Genomic DNA, 22,186 nt, shown 5'->3' with positions numbered 1-22,186 from the left:
CATATGTGCCTCCACCAGTGCTACCTCGGGTCATTTCTGCAGGACCACCACAGGCAGAAAGTCTGCCCACTCCTCGCTGCATGCCACCAGGGCAGCCTCCCCAGGTAAAAAGAGAGAGGCAGCTTGTGAAGTTTATTTTCTGCCCACCCCTAAACACACACACACACACACACACACACACACACATATAAAGCTGAGCAGGTCCCCTTTTAAGGTTCTCAAACTCTGGGCTTTGAATCAAACAGAAAGGAAGCAAAGGTTACACAATAACAGTAGTAACAGTGATAAAATTTCGCTGAGCAAACAAATATTTTGGGACTATAAATCAAGACCTGGCATTAACAGATAAGTTCTTCTAAAGTGAATAAAACTTAGTGACATTTTAATGAAAATTTACATCTCAAACTTTCCTTAAAGGTTGAAGAAACCAAGAAAGAAGAATTTCATCCTGCAAAGGATGAGGATGTCATTGTGCCCATGTCTACCGCCAACACTGAATTACCTTCATCTCCAGGTACAAGTCACAGAGGATTCAGAGAAAATTACACTTCAAAACACTACAACGGATCACACATGTTCCTAAGGACGTACATTGGGCATACAAGGGGGAGACCACATCCTGACTCTGAGTTTCCTCTTGTTATCCACACTGGTGACACCATGTACCCTCTGAAACATTATTTATTTGACATTAAAAAAATGTAATGTATTTGAAAACAATCAAAACGATGATCTTTGTTACAAGAAGGGGCCCTCTCGGTTCTCCACAATGATACTGAGTATGCTCACAAGGGGTTCCCATTGTTAAGTCTTAAACCAAACATCTTTAAAAAAAAAACCTCAATCACCTACCATTTAACTTGTTTTAATGTTTCTTCACAAATGGTGAAAATACTAAAGTACACACAGTAATAATCATGATTTTGTGGCCAATATTATAATTGTGGAATTCTAAATTTAAAACATTTTCTGGTTTAAAAAATAAATCTGGTCATCCATTCAGCTCTGCAGGTCTCTCTAGTAGGGCCGGTATCTAAGTTCCTGACTGTTCTCTCTGCAGGTCCAGGAGGGCCCACAGGACCATGTCATGTTCCTCCACGAAAGCTAACTCGGTCCAAGATTCTGACAACTCTGAAGCCATATGTGCCTCCACCAGTGCTACCTCGGGTCATTTCTGCAGGACCACCACAGGCAGAAAGTCTGCCTACTCCTCGCTGCATGCCACCAGGGCAGCCTCACCAGGTGAAAATAGAGAGCCAGCTTGTGATGATTTTTCTCTAGCCCACCGCTAAACACACACACACACACACACACACACACACACACACACACACACACATAAAGCTGAGCAGGTCCCCTTTTAAGGTTCTCAAACTCTGGGCTTTGAATCAAACAGAAAGTAAGCAAAGGTTACACAATAACAGTAGTAACAGTGATAAAATTTTGCTGAGCAAACACATATTTGGGGACTATAAATCAAGACCCTGGCATTAACAAATAAGTTCTTCTAAAGTGAATAAAACTTAGTGACATTTTAACGAAAACTTACATCTCAAACTTTCCTTAAAGGTTGAAGAAACCAAGAAAGAAGAATTTCATCCTGCAAAGGATGAGGATGTCATTGTGCCCCTGTCTACCGCCAACACTGAATTACCTTCATCTCCAGGTACAAGTCACAGAGGATTCGGAGAAAATTACACTTCACAACACTACAATGGATCACACACGTTCCTTAGGACATACACTAGGCATGCAAGGTGGAGACCACATGATGACTCTGAGCTTCCTCTTGGTAGCCAAACTGGTGACACAATGTACCCTTGAAACATTATTTATTTGACAGTTAAAAAAAATTGGAATGCATTCGAAAACAAACAAAACCATGATCTTTGTTACAAAAAGGGGCCCTCTAGCTTCTCCACAATGATACTGAGTATGCTCACAAGGGGTTCCCATTGTTAAGTTTAAAACAAGCATCTTTAAAAGAAAAAAAAAACTCAGTCAACTACCATTTAACTTGTTTTAATGTTTCTTCACAAATGGTGAAAATACTAAAATACACACAGTAATAATCATGACTTGTGGCCAACATTACACGTGTGGAATTCTTAATTTAAAACATTTTCTGGTTTTAAAAAATAAATCAGATCATCCATGCAGGTCTGCAGGTCTCTCTAGTAGGGCCGGTATCTACGTTTCTGACTGTTCTCTTTGCAGGTCCAGGAGGGCACACAGGACCATGTCATGTTCCTCCACGAAAGCTAACTCGGTCCAAGATTCTGACAACTCTGAAGCCATATGTGCCTCCACCAGTGCTACCTCGGGTCATTTCTGCAGGACCACCACAGGCAGAAAGTCTGCCTACTCCTCGCTGCTTGCAACCAGGGCAGCCTCACCAGGTGAAAATAGAGAGCCAGCTTGTGTTGGTTATTCTCTGCCCACCGCTAAACACACACACACACACACACACACACACACACACACACACACATAAAGCTGAGCAGATCCCCTTTTAAGGTTCTCAAACTCTGGGCTTTGAATCAAACAGAAAGGAAGCAAAGGTTACACAATAACAGTAGTTACAGTGATAAAATTTCACTGAGTAAACAAATATTTGGGAACTACAAATCAAGACCCTGGCATTAACAGATAAGTTTTTCTAAAGTGAGTAAACTTAGTGACATTTTAATGAAAACTTACATCTCAAACTTTCCTTAAAGGTTGAAGAAACCAAGAAAGAAGAATTTCGTCCTGCAAAGGATGAGGAAGGCATTGTGCCCATGCCTACTGCCAACACTGAATTACCTTCATCTCCAGGTACAAGTCACAGAGGTGACATACTTCAGGATTCGGACAAAATTACACTTCACGACACCACAATGGATCACAAACGTTCTTTAGGACTTACACTGGGCATGTAAGGGGAGGCCACATGCTGACTCTGAGCTTCCTCCTGTTAGCCACACTGGTGACACCATGTAACCTCTGAAACATTATTTATTTGACATTTAAAAAAATTTGGAATGTATTTGAAAACATTCACAACCATAAAGTTTTTTACAAGAATGGCCCCTCTAGGTTCTCCACAATGATTCTGAGTATGCTCACAAGGGGTTCCCATTGTTAAATCTTAAAACAAGCTTCTTGAAAAGGAAAAAAAAACTCAATCAACTAATATTTAACTTGTTTTCATGTTTCTTCACAAATGGTGAAAATACCAAAGTACACAGAGTAATAATCTTGACTTGTGGCCAACATTATACATGGGGAATACTAAATTTAAAACATTTCTGGTTTGAAAAAATAAATCTGGACATCCATGTAGTTCTGCAGCTCTCTCTAGTAGGGCCGGTGTCTTAGATTCTGACTGTTCTCTCTGCATGTTTAGGAGTGCCCGCAGGACCATGTCATGTTCCTCCACGAAAGCTAACTCGGTCCAAGATTCTGACAACTCTGAAGCCATATGTGCCTCCACCAGTGCTTCCTCGGGTCATTTCTGCAGGACCACCACAGGCAGAAAGTCTGCCCACTCCTCGCTGCATGCCACCAGGGCAGCCTCACCAGGTGAAATCAGAGAGCCACCTTGTGATGGTTATTCTCTGCCCACCCCAAAACACACACACACACACACTCACACACACACACACACACACACACACACACACACATACACAAACATATAAAGCTGAGCAGGTCCCCTTTTAAGGTTCTCAAACTCGGGGCTTTGAATCAAACAGAAAGGAAGCAAAGGTTACACAATAACAGTAGTAACAGTGATAAAATTTCGCTGAGCAAACAAATATTTGGGGACTATAAATCAAGACCCTGGCATTAACAGATAAGTTCTTCTAAAGTGAATAAAACTTAGTGCCATTTTAATGAAAACTTACATCTCAAACTTTCCTTAAAGGTTGAAGAAACCAAGAAAGAAGAATTTCGTCCTGCAAAGGATGAGGATATCTTTGTTCGCATGTCTACCACCAACACTGAATTACCTTCATCTCCAGGTACAAGTCACAGAGGATTCGAAAAAAATTACACTTCACAACACTACAACGTATCACACACGTTCCTTAGGACTTACACTGGGCATGCAAGGGGGAGACCACATGCTGACTCTTAGCTTCCTCTTGGTAGCCACACTGGTGACACCATGTATCCTCTTAAACATTATTTATTTGACATTTAAAAAAATTGTAATGTATTTGAAAACAATCAAAACCATGATCTTTGTTACAAGAAGGGGCCCTCTCGGTTCTCGACAATGATACTGAGTATGTTCACAAGGGGTTCCCATTGGAAAGTCTTAAAACAAACATCTTTAAAAAAAAAAAAAACTCAATCAACTACCATTTAACTTGTTTTAATGTTTCTTCACAAATGGTGAAAATACTAAAGTACACACAGTAATAATCATGATTTTGTGGCCAATATTATAATTGTGGAATTCTAAATTTAAAACATTTTCTGGTTTAAAAAATAAATCTGGTCATCCATTCAGCTCTGCAGGTCTCTCTAGTAGGGCCGTTATCTAAGTTCCTGACTGTTCTCTTTGCAGGTCCAGGAGGGCCCACAGGACCATGTCATGTTCCTCCACCAGTGCTACCTCGGGTCATTTCTGCAGGACCACCACAGGCAGAAAGTCTGCCTACTCCTCGCTGCATGCCACCAGGGCAGCCTCCCCAGGTAAAAATAGAGAGCCAGCTTGTGAATTTCATTCTCTGCCAACCCCTAAACACACACACACACACACACACACACACACACACACAAACAAATAAACCTGAGCAGGTCCCCTTTTAAGGTTCTCAAACTCTGGGCTTTGAATCAAACAGAAAGGAAGCAAAGGTTACACAATAACAGTAGTTACAGTGATAAAATTTCACTGAGTGAAAAATATTTGGGAACTATAAATCAAGACCCTGGCATTAACAGATAAGTTTTTCTAAAGTGAGTAAACTTAGTGACATTTTAATGAAAACTTACATCTCAAACTTTCCTTAAAGGTTGAAGAAACCAAGAAAGAAGAATTTCATCCTGCAAAGGATGAGGATGGCATTGTGCCTCTGCCTACCGCCAACACTGAATTACCCGCATCTCCAGGTACAAGTCACAGAGGATTCGGTGAAAATTACTCTTCACAACACTACAATGGATCACACATGTTCCTTAGGGCCTACACTGGGCATGCAAGGGGGAGACCACATGCTGACTCTGAGCTTCCTCTTGTTAGCCACACTGGTGACACCATGTATCCTCTTAAACATTATTTATTTGACGTTTAAAAAAAATTGTAATGTATTTGAAAACAATCAAAACCATGATCTTTGTTACAAGAAGGGGCCCTCTCACGTCTCCACAATGATACTGAGTATGCTCACAAGGGGTTCCCATTGTTAAGTCTTAAAACAAGCATCTTTAACAGAAAAAAAAATTCAGTCAACTACCATTTAACGTGTTTTAATGTTTCTTCACAAATGGTGAAAATACTAAAGTACACACAGTAATAATCATGATTTTGTGGTCAATAGTATAAATGTGGAATTCTAAATTTAAAACATTTTCTGGTTTAAAAAATAAATCTGGTCATCCATGCCGATCTGCAGGTCTCTCTAGTAGGGCCGTTATCTAAGTTTCTGACTGTTCTCTCTGCAGGTCCAGGAGGGCCCACAGGACCATGTCATGTTCCTCCACGAAAGCTAACTCGGTCCAAGATTCTGACAACTCTGAAGCCATATGTGCCTCCACCAGTGCTACCTCGGGTCATTTCTGCAGGACCACCACAGGCAGAAAGTCTGCCTACTCCTCGCTGCATGCCACCAGCGCAGCCTCACCAGGTGAAATCAGAGAGCCACCTTGTGATGGTTATTCTCTGCCCACCCCTAAACACACACACACACACACACACACACACACACACACACACAAACATATAAAGCTGAGCAGGTCCCCTTTTAAGGTTCTCAAACTCGGGGCTTTGAATCAAACAGAAAGGAAGCAAAGGTTACACAATAACAGTAGTAACAGTGATAAAATTTCGCTGAGCAAACAAATATTTGGGGACTATAAATCAAGACCCTGGCATTAACAGATAAGTTCTTCTAAAGTGAATAAAACTTAGTGCCATTTTAATGAAAACTTACATCTCAAACTTTCCTTAAAGGTTGAAGAAACCAAGAAAGAAGAATTTCATCCTGCAAAGGATGAGGATGTCATTGTGCCCATGTCTACCGCCAACACTGAATTACCTTCATCTCCAGGTACAAGTCACAGAGGATTCGGAAAAAATTACACTTCACAACACTACAACGGATCACACATGTTCCTTAGGACTTACACTGGGCATGCAAGGGGGAGACCACATGCTGACTCTGAGCTTTCTCTTGTTAGCCACACTGGTGACACCATGTATCCTCTTAAACATTATTTATTTGACATTTAAAAATATGTAATGTATTTGAAAACAATCAAAACCATGATCTTTGTTATAAGAAGGGGCCCTCTCGGATCTCCACAATGATACTGAGTATGTTCACAAGGGGTTCCCATTGGAAAGTCTTAAAACAAACATCTTAAAAAAAAAAAACTCAATCAACTACCATTTAAATTGTTTTAATGTTTCTTCACAAATGGTGAAAATACTAAAGTACACACAGTAATAATCATGATTTTGTGGCCAATATTATAAATGTGGAATTCTAAATTTAAAACATTTTCTGGTTTAAAAAATAAATCTGGTCATCCATGCAGCTCTGCAGGTCTCTCTAGTAGGGCTGGTATCTAAGTTCTTGACTGTACTCTCTGCAGGTCCAGGAGGGCCCACAGGACCATGTCATGTTCCTCCACGAAAGCTAACTCGGTCCAAGATTCTGACAACTCTGAAGCCATATGTGCCTCCACCAGTGCTACCTCGGGTCATTTCTGCAGGACCACCACAGGCAGAAAGTCTGCCTACTCCTCGCTGCATGCCACCAGGGCAGCCTCACCAGGTAAAATAGAGAGCCAGCTTGTGATGGTTATTCTCTGCCCACCGCTGAGCACACACACACACACACACACAAACACACACACATAAAGCTGAGCAGGTCCCCTTAAGGGTCTCAAACTCTGGGCTTTGAATCAAACAGAAAGGAAGCAAAGGTTACACAATAACAGTAGTTACAGTGATAAAATTTCACTGAGTAAACAAATATTTGGGAAGTATAAATCAAGACCCTGGCATTAACAGATAAGTTTTTCTAAAGTGAGTAAACTTAGTGACATTTTAATGAAAACTTACATCTCAAACTTTCCTTAAAGGTTGAAGAAACCAAGAAAGAAGAATTTCGTCCTGCAAAGGATGAGGATGTCATTGTGCCCATGTGTACCGCCAACACTGAATTACCCGCATCTCCAGGTACAAGTCACAGAGGATTCGGTGAAAATTACTCTTCACAACACTACAAGGATCACACATTTCCTTAGGACCTACACTGGGCATGCAAGGGGGAGACCACATGCTGACTCTGAGCTTCCTCTTGTTAGCCACACTGGTGACACCATGTATCCTCTTAAACATTATTTATTTGACGTTTAAAAAAATTGTAATGTATTTGAAAACAATCAAAACCATGATCTTTGTTACAAGAAGGGGCCCTCTCAGGTCTCCACAATGATACTGAGTATGCTCACAAGGGGTTCCAATTGTTAAGTCTTAAAACAAGCATCTTTAAAAGAAAAAAAAATTCAGTCAACTACCATTTAACGTGTTTTAATGTTTCTTCACAAATGGTGAAAATACTAAAGTACACACAGTAATAATCATGATTTTGTGGCCAATAGTATAATTGTGGAATTCTAAATTTAAAACATTTTCTGGTTTAAAAAATAAATCTGGTCATCCATGCCGATCTGCAGGTCTCTCTAGTAGGGCCGTTATCTAAGTTTCTGACTGTTCTCTCTGCAAGTCCAGGAGGGCCCACAGGACCATGTCATGTTCGTCCACGAAAGCTAACTCGGTCCAAGATTCTGACAACTCTGAAGCCATATGTGCCTCCACCAGTGCTACCTCTGGTCATTTCTGCAGGACCACCACAGGCAGAAAGTCCGCATCCTCCTCGCTGCATGCCACCAGCGCAGCCTCACCAGGTGAAATCAGAGAGCCACCTTGTGATGGTTATTCTCTGCCCACCCCTAAACACACACACACACACACACACACACACACACACAAACATATAAAGCTGAGCAGGTCCCCTTTTAAGGTTCTCAAACTCGGGGCTTTGAATCAAACAGAAAGGAAGCAAAGGTTACACAATAACAGTAGTAACAGTGATAAAATTTCGCTGAGCAAACAAATATTTGGGGACTATAAATCAAGACCCTGGCATTAACAGATAAGTTCTTCTAAAGTGAATAAAACTTAGTGACATTTTAATGAAAATTTACATCTCAAACTTTCCTTAAAGGTTGAAGAAACCAAGAAAGAAGAATTTCATCCTGCAAAGGATGAGGATGTCATTGTGCCCATGTCTACTGCCAACACTGAATTACCTTCATCTCCAGGTACAAGTCACAGATGATTCGGAGAAAATTACATTTCACAACACTAGAACGGATCACACACGTTCCTTAGGACTTACACTGGGCATGCAAGGGGGAGACCACATGCTGACTCTGAGCTTCCTCTTCTTAGCCACACTGTTGTAACCATGTATCCTCTTAAACATTATTTATTTGACATTTAAAAAAAATTGTAATGTATTTGAAAACAATCAAAACCATGATCTTTGTTACAAGAAGGGGCCCTCTCGGGTCTCCACAATGATACTGAGTATGCTCACAAGGGGTTCCCATTGTTAAGTCTTAAAACAAGCATCTTTAAAAGAAAAAAAAAAACTCAGGCAACTACCATTTAACTTGTTTTCATGTTTCTTCACAAATGGTGAAAATACCAAAGTACACACAGTAATAATCCTGACTTGTGGCCAACATTATACATGTAGAATGCTAAATTTAAAACATTTCTGGTTTTAAAAAAATAAATCTGGACATCATGTAGTTCTGCAGGTCTCTCTAGTAGGGCCGGTATCTAAGTTCCTGACTGTTATCTCTGCATGTCCAGGAGGGCCCACAGGACCATGTCATGTTCCTCCACGAAAGCTAACTCGGTCCAAGATTCTGACAACTCTGAAGCCATATGTGCCTCCACAAGTGCTACCTCGGGTCATTTCTGCAGGACCACCACAGGCAGAAAGTCTGCCTACTCCTCGCTGCATGCCACCAGGGCAGCCTCACCAGGTGAAAATAGAGAGCCAGCTTGTGATGATTATTCTCTGCCCTCCCCTAACCACACACACACACCGAACACATAAACCTGAGCAGGTCCCCTTTTAAGGTTCTCAAACTCTGGGCTTTGAATCAAACAGAAAGGAAGCAAAGGTTACACAATAACAGTAGTAACAGTGATAAAATTTAGCTGAGCAAAAAAATATTTGGGGACTATAAATCAAGACCCTGGCATTAACAGATAAATTCTTCTAAAGTGAATAAAACTTAGTGACATTTTAATGAAAATTTACATCTCAAACTTTCCTTAAAGGTTGAAGAAACCAAGAAAGAAGAATTTCATCCTGCAAAGGATGAGGATGTCATTGTGCCCATGTCTACCGCCAAAACTGAATTACCCTCATCTCCAGGTACAAGTCACAGAGGGTTCGGAGAAAATTACACTTCACAACACTACAATGGATCACACACGTTCCTTAGGACTTACACTGGCCATGCAAGGGGGAGACCACATGTTGACTCTGAGCTTCCTCCTTTTAGCCACACTGGTGACACCATGTACCCTCTTAAACATTATTTATTTGACATTTAAAAAAAATTTGGAATGTATTTGAAAATAATCAAAACCATGATCTCGTTACAAGAAGGGGCCCTCTCGGGTCTCCACAATGATACTGAGTATACTCTCAAGGGGTTCCCATTGTTAAGTCTTAAAACAAGCATCTTTAAAAGAAAAAAAAAACCCAATCACCTACAATTTAACTTGTTTTAATGTTTCCTTACAAATGGTGAAAATACTAAAGTATACACAGTAATAATCCTGACATGTGGCCAATATTATACCTGTGGAATGCTAAATTTAAAACATTTCTGGTTTAAAAACTAAATCTTGACATCATGTAGTTCTGCAGGTCTCTCTAGTAGGGCCGGTATCTAAGTTCCTGACTGTTATCTCTGCATGTCCAGGAGAGCCCACAGGACCATGTCATGTTCCTCCACGAAAGCTAACTCGGTCCAAGATTCTGACAACTCTGAAGCCATATGTGCCTCCACCAGTGCTACCTCGGGTCATTTCTGCAGGACCACCACAGGCAGAAAGTCCGCATCCTCCTCACTGCATGCCACCAGGGCAGCCTCACCAGGTGAAAACAGAGAGCCACCTTGTGAAGTTTATTCTCTGCCTACCCCCAAACACACACACACACACACACACACACACACACACACACACACGAACAGATAAAGCTTAACAGGTCCCCTTTTAAGGTTCTCAAACTCTGGGCTTTGAATCAAACAGAAAGGAAGCAAAGGTTACACAATAACAGTAGTAACAGTGATAAAATTCCACTGAGCAATCAAATATTTGGGGACTATAAATCAAGACCCTGGCATTAACAGATAAGTTCTTCTAAAGTGAATAAAACTTAGTGACATTTTAATGAAAATTTACATCTCAAACTATCCTTAAAGGTTGAAGAAACCAAGAAAGAAGAATTTCATCCTGCAAAGGATGAGGATGGCATTGTGCCCATTTCTACCGCCAACACTGAATTACGTTCATCTCCAGGTAAAAGTCACAGAGGATTCGGTGAAAATTACACTTCACAACACTACAATGGATCACACACATTCCTTAGGACTTACTCTGGGCATGCAAGGGGGAGGCCGAATGCTGACTCTTAGCTTCCTCTTGGTAGCCACACTGGTGACACCATGTACCCTCTGAAACATTATTTATTTGACGTTTAAAAAAAATTGTAATGTATTTGAAAACAATCAAAACCCTGATCTTTGTTACAAGAAGGGGCCCTCTCGGTTCTCCACAATGATACTGAGTATGCTCACAAGGGGTTCCCTTTGTTAAGTCTTAATACAAGCATCTTTAAAAGAAAAAATAATTCAGTCAACTACCATTTAACGTGTTTTAATGTTTTTTCACAAATGGTGAAAACACTAAAGTACACACAGTAATAATCATGATTTTGTGGCCAATATTATAAATGTGGAATTCTAAATTTAAAACATTTCTGGTTTTAAAAAATAAATCTGGTCATCCATGCAGCTCTGCAGGTCTCTCTAATAGGGCCAGTATCAAAGTTCCTGACTGTTCTCTTGCAGGTCCAGGAGGGCCCACAGGACCATGTCATGTTCCTCCACGAAAGCTAACTCGGTCCAAGATTCTGACAACTCTGAAGCCATATGTGCCTCCACCAGTGCTACCTCGGGTCATTTCTGCAGGACCACCACAGGCAGAAAGTCTGCATCCTCCTCGCTGCATGCCACCATGGCAGCCTCACCAGGTGAAAACAGAGAGCCACCTTGTGAAGTTTATTCTCTTCCCACCCCTTAACACACACACACACACACACACACACACACACACACATAAAGCTGAGCAAGTCCCCTTTTAAGGTTCTCAAACTCTGGGCTTTGAATCAAACAGAAAGGAAGCAAAGGTTACACAATAACAGTAGTAACAGTGATAAAATTTCGCTGAGCAAACAAATATTTGGGGACTATAAATCAGGACCCTGGCATTAACAGATAAGTTCTTCTAAAGTGAGTATACTTAGTGACATTTTAATGAAATCTTACATCTCAAACTTTCCTTAAAGGTTGAAGAAACCAAGAAAGAAGAATTTCGTCCTGCAAAGGATGAGGATGTCATTGTGCCCCTGCTTACCGCCAACACTGAGTTACCTTCATCTCCAGGTACAAGTCACAGACGTGACATTCTTTAGGATTCAGAGAAAATTACACTTCACGACACCACAACGGATCACAAACGTTCTTTAGGACTTACCCTTGGCATGCAAGGGGAGGCCACATGCTGACTCTGAGCTTCCTCTTGGTAGCCACACTGGAGACAACATGGACCCTCTGCAACATTAATTATTTCACAGTTAAAAAAAATTGGAATGTATTTGAAAACATTCACAACCATGAATTTTGTTACAAGAAGGGGCCCTCTCGGTTCTCCACAATGATACTGAGTATGCTCACAAGGGGTTCCCATTGTTATGTCTTAAAAGAGGCATCTTTAAAAGAAAAAAAAAAACTCAGTCACCTACCATTTAACTTCTTTTAATACTTCTTCACAAATGCTGAAAATACTAAAGTACACACAGTAATAATTATGACTTCGTGGCCACATTATAAATGTGGAATTCTAAATTTAAAACATTTTCTGGTTTTAAAAAATAAATCTGGTCATCCATGTAGCTCTGCAGGTCTCTCTAGTAGGGCCGGTCTTTAAGTTCCTGACTGTTCTTGCCTTTATCCACTTACGCAGGTCCTCCAGGTCCACATCTTCTTCAGTCCACCTGTTCCAACAATGGTCCAGGAGGGCCCACAGGACCATGTCATGTTCCTCCACCAAAGCTAACTCGTTCCAATATTCGGACAACTCTGAAGTCATATGTGCCTCCACCACTGCTACCTCGGAACAATTCTCCAGGACCACCTTGGTCCATATGGACACCTCTTCTTCCTTGCATGCCACCACTGCAGCCTTGGCCACTATCTCATCCCGGAGGTTGGAAGGGTTGCGGGAGGAAGCCCTCAGGTTTGGGGCCTTACCCTGGTTGCATTCTGTTCTCCAGTTCATTTTCTGAGTTCCACATACCTGCATGGGACACGGCCAATTTCCTGCTCATTGCTGGACATTTCCTCCTCCACATGGGGGTTCCTAAGTATACCCAGTGTTTTCATGGGGTGAAGCCCCTTTGTCTCCTCCAATGCCTCCCATGCAACCCATGGGCCCTTTGGGACCTCATGAGCTATTATGACCTCCACGGAGCAGTGGTGGCATTCCTCTCCCCTCACGAGGTGTCATGGCACTCCACATGCTATTCTTTGGAGGTTTCTTTCGCGCATGAGAAGCTTTAAGTATTCTTCCTTGAAAATCCTTTCCATCCAACCATTCCACAGCAGCCTTGGCAGTTGGCAGATCTTCATAGGCCACCGTGGCATCCCCTTTCGGCATTCCTCTCTCCTTATCCAAATAGATGTGGACCATGGGATGCCCAGTTCTCTTGTTCATCTTAACAACCCCACACTGCTTACCGAAGTCTGCCAGATCATCCAGAGTCACATTGTCATTTAAACCTTGCACATAAATTGCACTGTTGTCAGAATCCTCATCAGGATCTATAGGAAGGCCTAGATCAGGACCTTGTCCTTCATCCATGGGTCCACCAGGCTTATTGATGCCACCTTGGTCTCTAATGCCCATTCCACTGCATCCTCCTCCCTGCCCACCTCTGCTCATGCCTCCATGATTAAATCCCCTTCTTCTCCTCTCCCGGTTATTAGGGCCACTCATGTTCTGGTTCTCTCCTGGTTGGAAAATCCTCCAGACTCCTGCCCCCGACACCATTTGGTGTGGTCCTGTCGGAATGAACTCTGTTCCCTGTAGCTGCTGCTCTGTTGGCTATATTGACTTGGAGCCTGGCTGTAGGACCCAGTCTGAGGGGGGTAACTAATGGGAGGCTGCTGCCCATAGCTGCTTTGTTGACCATAGCTACTCTGCTGTCCATAGTTGCTAGGTTGCTCATAGATGTTCTGTTGAGATTAACTGCTCTGATCATAACTAGTTGCTTGTGAAGAGGAAGATAGGATGTGTAGCATAAGATGTGTAGGAGGATAGGGTGGAGATGCAGTGACTGGCTGCATGGGGTAGCTCCCAGGTGCTTGGGGATATCTGTAATTACTCTGTCCATACCCTAGGCCGGGCTGGTTATAAACCCCTGTGATAGATTGAGGTTGACTAGTCTCAGTGGGCTCGTTTGCATCCTGTGGTCTTGCAGGTGCAGCGGCAGCTGCTGGCTGCTGGCCATAGGCTGGGTAGGCAGGCTGGGTGCCATATGCAGACTGAGCTGCACAAGGTTCTTGGGTTGTGGTGACTGGAGCAGTGGTGGTGTCATGAGCACCAGTGCCACATCCTTGAACAGTCTGGCTGTATGACTGGGGGCAGTTGGAGTGGTATCACCAGTGGGAGGCTGTCCATAAGAAGTCACATATTCAGTCTGCCTGTAGGTGGCAGTGCTCTGAGCTGATATCAGTAGGCTGTCCATAGGTTCCATAGCTTTGTTTCCCATAGGCCTGGGTGGTCTGTGCATATCCTTGAGTTTGCTGGGCTGTGTAAGCACTGTAGCCCTGCTGGGCTGCAGCTTGACTGTAGGTACTGTAATCCGTGGACACCATTTTCTCTCCTTCCTCCTCATTCACTCTTCCTCGGCAACATTCTGACCCTGTTCTTGAAACTTGCTTCTAAGAGAACACAAGTGTGATAGCTTCACTACTGATCAGGAATCTGCTCTTGTTCATGTGCCAGGTGACGCTTTCGACCCTCAGAGTGCTAATGAGGATTTCAGTGCTACCAGTCCAGCTGAATACACCCACTATGCAACTCACTCCAAGGTTCTGCCACTTTGGGAAGCAACAATGGCACTGCTGATGATAACCACCGGAATATGGTTTTTGAAATTTGTATCAACAGTGATGATGTGGGTATTCAACCTAATTTAACATGTGACATGCATTAAAGTGAGTTTAACAAGGTAAGTTAGACCACAGCAGTGGTTTTAAATAGATGATGACTTATGCACTAGAAACCCAATTCTCTTTGGCACCAATACATATCATAACTAAATTTTGTGCTATATATAGGACTCTTTAGCTATTACCTAAAACTAGAAAAAATGCTTATCTTTTCCAATCATATTGAAAATACATCTAACATGAAACTTGTATTGTCTGAATGGCTAAGCAGAGAAATGTAACTGTTAGATATTAGTTTCTATTTTTCTCTGTCCATAAACTGTGACTTATGTGGATAGCATCATTTTGGAAATAAACACCCCCAAAGAAGCAACATGTGAGAATAAAACCAATGAAATAAGGCTCCACATTGTCACCACTTCTCAAATACAATGGCATTCCTTGTGACATGATACTACATAAGATTCTACTGGTGATGCCTCTGTTATTGCTCATCCTGACACTGCCACAAATGATGTTCTTGATACTACTGACAATTCTTGCTTTTCTTTTTAGTTGCTGCTGGAGCCTATGAGGAGCAATGTCAACAACATAAATTTTCTAAAATATTCCTGAAATTGTCAATGTTTGATGTTAAATATTTCTTGATACCATATATACTGATTTCACTATATAATAGTTTTTTCATTAAAATGTTTTAAAAATATTTTAAACTGTTTCTTGGTATTGTACAAACTGTTGACATGATGTCTTGGTGACATGTTTAAGGAGAAAGCTTCTATAATACCTATCAGAGATAGAACAGATAGTGGCATATCAAATCAGACAGACCAGGAACAGATGTTGGCTGAACACCTGACTATGAAAGAAGAAAAAGGAGAGGCAGAGGGAGAGAGACAGAGGAGGAGACACAGAAAGAGGGAGAGGAACATAGAGACAGGAGGAGACAGAGAGATAGGTTTAGAAAGAGAATGAGAAGCTGGGGTAGGGATTCTTCTGAAAGAGAGGAAGGTCAGGGGAGGGCAGGAGGGAAGAAGATCTAGAACACTAGCATGGACTTTGAACTGTACAGCAGGTACTTGTGCTACTGAAGGAGCCTAGAGGCCGGTCTGTACCTTATTATGGTAATAGACAACACAGGCAGCCAATATTCCCTACTTCCAGTGATAAGAGAAATGACACCTTTGGGTAGAGGATCTAGCTTCACAAGTTTTTAAGCGATGTTGGCTTTTATCTATCCTCCAAAAATCCTCCAAAGTCCAGGTTGAGCCCCTTTCTGGGTATCTGAGCCTGCCATTACAGTTTTAGGAACTGGAGTTCAATAATAGGCGTCAATGAATTTTAGTGGATTTTCTAAGTCACAGACCAGCCTTGTTGAGGTTTCCATACTCAACTCTAACATAAGTAAAAAGCACCACCCAAACTACTCTATTGGCCTTAAAATCCAAAGAGTTAAAGTGTGGCTGCTTATGTGAATTTCCTTTTTCTGTATTTTTATGGCATCCCATCCCCCAGCACACATTAAGAAAAGTCCCTCACTGAGGGTGGGGCCTTAAGAACCCCTTCCTGTGTGTGATGATCATTGTGTCCTTGACACCATTTTACAGAAACCATCTACAACCTCTGCCTCTCTCTTCCAGAGTAGTCCCTGAACCTTGGAGGGTGTTGTAGTTCAGAGGTCTTGCTGAGGTCTGAGAACTGCACAGTTATGCTTTCTCTAAACTTTGGCCAGGTGTGAGCCTATGCATTCACCAGAGCCCTTTGACTAAAGAAACGTCTTTCATTAGGGATCACAGTTGCTCGATACTCACCTTACTAGACCTGGATGGAGGTGGGTGGGCCTTGTACTTCCCACAGGGCAGGGAACCCTGATTGCTCTTTGGGCTGACAAGGGAGGGGGACTTGATTGGGGGAGGGGGAGGGAAATGGGAGGCGGTGGCGGGGAAGAGACAGAAATCATTAATAAATAAGGAAATAAATTAATTAACATAAAAGAAGTTGCTCAAATGTATAGGTGTCAGCAAGAGTATGTAGAAGGCAGCTTGATTCTATGTAAGTTTAACAAAACAACAACAGAGGGCCTGTTGTGTGGATTCAACACATCAGTGATTAACTCAGGGTCACCAATACTTCTTCAGTGTGGCATTAAGGAAAGAAATAAAAGCACTTCCACTGGGATTCATTTCCAGATTTGAATTTTCTACATGTTCCCTGTCTTCCCTTCTTTGTCTGTTGCATGAATCTAAATCTGTGCCTTTCTGAAGAAGTCTGTCTGTCCCTGTGCTTGTTTTCTTGTATGAGTCTACGTCTGTCCCTACATCTGTCCTTGTGTGTAAATGTGTGTGTCTGCCCCTTTTGTTGCTCATTCTTTTATTGAATTTCCCCATAAGAATCACCTGGGGAAGGAGTGGGATACTTTACAGAATCATTTGTGGGGTCTTACAAGGGATGAAGGTAATAACTGCAACTGATCCCAACTAACCCAGACAACAAAAAACATTACAAACACCATGTTTGCCCAGTAATGCTGCTGTGTTCAATTGTTTTGGTGGATATTCATTTGAGTGTTTTCAACTTCTATGTTTGCTGTTTTATATAAACGATAAACATTTGTTCTGTATCAGGGGGCACAGAAGAAAATAAGATTACTTAAGTTTAGTTTAGTTTGTAAAAGGTGGCTATGCAGGAAGACCAAGCAAAGTAGTGGTCATTGTTATATTGTTCTCTTAAAAGTAGGTTAACAATCAGTTTGAGTACACAGTAAGATAGCATCCTTATATCTTAAATGACCTCAAAGCATGTTATGAACTCTGGCTGTGATGTCCAGCAAAGGTTCCAGTCTGTAGAATCAGAGAGATTTCCATATTACATCACCATGGCCTTAGTCATTGGGCTCTGAACCAGGTTTACAGAACCAGCCAAGAGTTCGCTACTGCGTGGTAGACCTAAGATCAAATCACAAAGTTTATTGTTCCTATAAGAGTCAACACACTATCACATGGAAAATATCTTGCCAGGCAAGTTGTCACATGCAGGGTCTACAGATTGGTAGAATCATTGCCAACTTTCCTCATCCAGTAGCTTGCATAGAAGCTTCTAGGACTGTGGAAGCTATCCAGCACAGAGGCAACATTACCTTTAAATGTCCTATATCCCAAGTGTATAGTGTGTTCAGAATCATCCACCAATCTAATTCTCATGTGTAAATGAGGACATTGGTAGCAGCCTGTAATGTTTGACAGGCACCCCCTTACTTCACAGCTCAGAGGGAACTATCTCACAGTATTGGAACCTTTGTTTAGTCAACTTAATCTTTGGGAGAAAGAAACGTTACCCATACGTGCAGGGCTCCTTCAGTCAGTTGTTTTACTTAGGCTTCCAAGCATGCAACTCCATTCACTAGGCTTGGTGGCAAACCACGGTACATGTGTAGAGGTCAGAGCATCATTTTCTGGATCATTTTCTTACTTCTACCATGTGGTTTCCCAACATCAAAATCAACAGCATCATATGCTGGCATCAAGCACCCTTACATGCTAAACTATTTAACCAGCCCCTCAAATGGTTTTAAAGGACTTCAAATGTAGTATTTTTCCAAAAGGATTTTTTCCTCCATGCTTAATTTTGGTTAACCCTTTCTCCACCACCACACTTCTCCCATCGCTGATGAAAACTTTCCACTTGCAAGATTTCTTTACCCTTCCACAGTGCATTTCCTCTGCCATCCCACGTCCCTCCAGGCCAGTTCTCCTCTATGATCCATTTCATGCTTTGAGTTTTACAGACACTCAAAATTAAAAACGTTCATCTGAAAATTCAAAGCTTGGAACCACATGTAAGATAAATAATTCAATTAAAAAATGGGGTACAGAACCACACAGAATTCTCAGAAGAATCTCAAATGGCTGTAAGACATTTAAGGAAAGGTTCAACATCCTTGGCCATTAGAGAAATGCAAATCAAAACAACTCTGAGATACCATCTTACACCTGTAAGAATGGCTAAGATCAAACACACTAATGATAGACTATGCTGGAGAGGATATAGAGTTAGGGAAACACTCCTCCATTGATGGTGGAAACTCAAACCTGCATATCCACTTTGGAAATCAGCATGGTGGTTTATCAGAAAATTGGGAATCAACATACCTCATGACCCAACAATACCACTCTTGGGCATATACCCAAAGGATGCTCAACCTTAATATAAGGACATCTGTTCAACTATATTCATAACAGCATTATTTGTTTATTTCCAAAACCCAGGAAAAAGCTGCCCTTCAACCAAAGAATGGATAAGGAAAATGTGGTACATTTACACCATGGATTACTACTCAAGGGTAAAAAGTAACGACATCTTGATATTTGCGTGCAAATATATGGAACTAGAAAAAACCATCCTGAGTGAGATAACCCAGACTCAGAAAGATGAACATGGTATATACTCATAAGTGGATACTAACTGTAAAGCAAAGGATAATGAGTCTATAGTCCATAATCCCACAGAAGCTAAGTAACAAGGTGAGCCCTAAGAAAAACATACTAGATCCACCTTAGAAAGGGGAAATAGGTAAGATGACCTCACAAAATTGGGAGTATGGGGTATAGCGAGAAAGGAGAATGGAAGGGAAAGAGGGGGGAAGATGGAAGCGGGGAGGAGAACTTGAGGGAATGGGATAGTTGAGAAGGAGGAAAGACAAAGATGAGAGCAAGGAAAGGGATATTTTGATTCAGGGAGCCATTATGGGACTAACAAGAAACCTGACACTAGGGAAATTCCCAGGAATCCACAAGATGACCCAGCTATGTCCCTAAGTAATAGAGGAGAGGGTGCCCAATCTGGCCTTGCTTTGTAGTCAGATTGATGAATATCATCATAGAACCTTCATCCAACAACTGATGGAAACAGGTGGAGACCCACAGCGGAGCACTGGACTGAGATCCCAAAGACCAGCTGAAGAGTGTGAGACATGAGAATATGAACAAAGAGGTCAAGACCATGATGGGTACATCCACTGAAACAGTTCAGCTGAGCTAATGAGAGCTCACCAATTCCAGCCAGACAGGGAAGAAGCCAGCATAGGACCAAAGTAGACCCTCTGAATGTGGGTGATAGTTGTATGGCTGGGGCAGACTGTGGGGCACTGGCAGTGGCACCAAGATTTATCCCTGCTGCATTCACTAGCTTTTTGGGAACCCATTCTCTTTGGATGGATACCTTGCTCAGCCTAGATAGAGTAGGGAGAGGGCCTTGGACCTTCCCCAAAGCATTGTTCCTTACCCATTCTGAGGAGTGGATGGGGTGATGTTTTCACAGTGTAGGTGGAGGGAATGGGAGGAGGGGAGAGAATGGGAACTGGAATTGGTATGTAAAATGAAAATAGGATAGCTTTTTTTAAAAAAAAATATCCCATTAAATTAAAAAATAAATAAAAGGCAATACATTAAAAGGACAAGGAGGGAAATACAGGGAAATCTAAGGAAAAAAGAAAAGGGGAAATGCTATAATTATATTCTAATTCAAAATTAAAGGAAACAAAAGTATTTCAGTGTTGGATACTAAATCAGAAGTGAATAATGACAACTAAAGTTTAACAGACAAGAAAATATAGATCTAGAATATTAAGACTAGGAATCCACAAAAGGTAAACTATGTAAAAAGGCTAGAATGAGAAATATAAAATGATATATGGCACAAGAAAACTAAGTCATTCGAGGAGAGAAAAAAAATGAAACAACGACTGAGCATGCTGCAGATGATGTCATTTATCCAGACTGGCAGTGTGACCACATGTGGATGGCAGAGGGCAAGTGAAGCTGCACTACACGTGGGTGGCACAGCTGGTTCCATGGCTTCCACTTCGCCATCAAGTATGAGACCTGAGTTCCTATCCCCTGCACCCAGGTTAAAGTTTGGTGTCCTTGGATATGCACCTGAAACTCCAGCACTGTGAGACACAGAGTCAAGGTGGCTGAGACTGACTGGCTGCCAGAGGAGGTCCAAGTTCAGCTGGAGTCTATGTCATGGGAATAAGGTGCAGAGTGAGCAAACAGGGCACAAGATGACCCCCTCTATCTTCTTCATGAATATTCACAGGTGTGCATCCAGTATATATGTGGGCATACATTATACCATCCATGTACATATATAATAATAATATTAATTAATTTAAATACATATTACTAAATATATGAAAATCTCAAAGTAAAATATGTTAAACAAGTACATTCAAAATCACAGTTAGTGCAAATAAATACCTTGGCTACCTATAGACTGTAGAATTACGTAGGAATGCCAGATCTGAGTATATCCTGACCACATGAAATGACAAATTATATGTGAGAATCAGATAGTATATTGTAGATACCAGCAAACCACATGTGGGCGAAAGGATGCAAGGCAGTTAGAACACACATAAAACTCCAAATTATAATCCAAATGACCCACTTATTATAAAACAAATCAAAAATCTGTTCATTTCTATATTACATGCTATGTCGTGACATAACTTGAAAACAAGTTAAAAGAGACAAAACGAATGAAAAAAATTCATGTTGTTTTCCTTGTTTATAATATGAAGGATTTGTGAGCCAGACATCTCCACAAGTAGACTGACTTGATTGTGAGTTCATCCTTGTTCAACCTTGTCTTCAAGCTGGAGAAATGGGTCAGTGGGGAACATACTCTGGAAAAGCATGAGTTAGAGTCTCTAAAGCCCACAGTAAAACACAGTGCAATTGCATGTGCCTGTGCTAGGAAAGCAGAGGAAACCACAAATTTCCTGGGCAACCAGTGTAGCTGAAAGTACAAGCTTCAAGTTCACTGAGGGACCGACCTTATTTTAAGGCACTGATAGAAAAAGATGCCTTGCTTTCACCTCTGGCCTCTGCTTGTGGACATATCTGGATATTTCACACATGCATACACACACAAACTCACACTAATATATCCACACTTATACACTGTATATGCACATATACACCACATTCACATGTACACACCACATATATACACACACAACACACACATACACACATGTGCATATATATGCACATGTATCATATACAAATACAACATATTGACATGAACCAGAAAAAAACTAAAAAGTGGTCAAAAATGGCAAGGTGTCGGCCAGGCAGTGGTGGCGCACACCTTTAATCCCAGCACTCGGGAGGTAGAGGCAGGCGGATCTCTGGGAGTTTGAGGCCAGCCTGGTCTACAAGAGCTAGTTCCGGGATGGGCACCAAAGCTACAGAGAAACCCTGTCTCGAAAAACAAAATGGTATGGTGTCAAGGAATGAGGATGAGAAATACAAATGACAAAAGCAATAACTGGGACCTAAAATTTTAAAATAAACTGATGAATTAAGCCTAACAAGTCTGTGAAAAAGTACAGATCCCATAGTCTTTCTGAAGT

General features: G+C 41.5%; 1 pseudogene; it reads right to left on the bottom strand.

The window, feature by feature from the left end:
- Nucleotides 1-12,503: 12,503 nt before the first annotated feature.
- On the bottom strand, nt 12,504-14,472 carry LOC121459700 (annotated as a pseudogene).
- Between the last annotated feature and the right edge of the window lie 7,714 nt (nt 14,473-22,186).

This window comes from Microtus oregoni, unplaced genomic scaffold, assembly GCF_018167655.1.
Source record: "Microtus oregoni isolate MIOR12 unplaced genomic scaffold, Mior012 000019F_ref0000042, whole genome shotgun sequence".
NCBI lineage: Eukaryota > Metazoa > Chordata > Mammalia > Rodentia > Cricetidae > Microtus > Microtus oregoni.
This window is presented reverse-complemented; position numbering and strand designations above follow the sequence as displayed.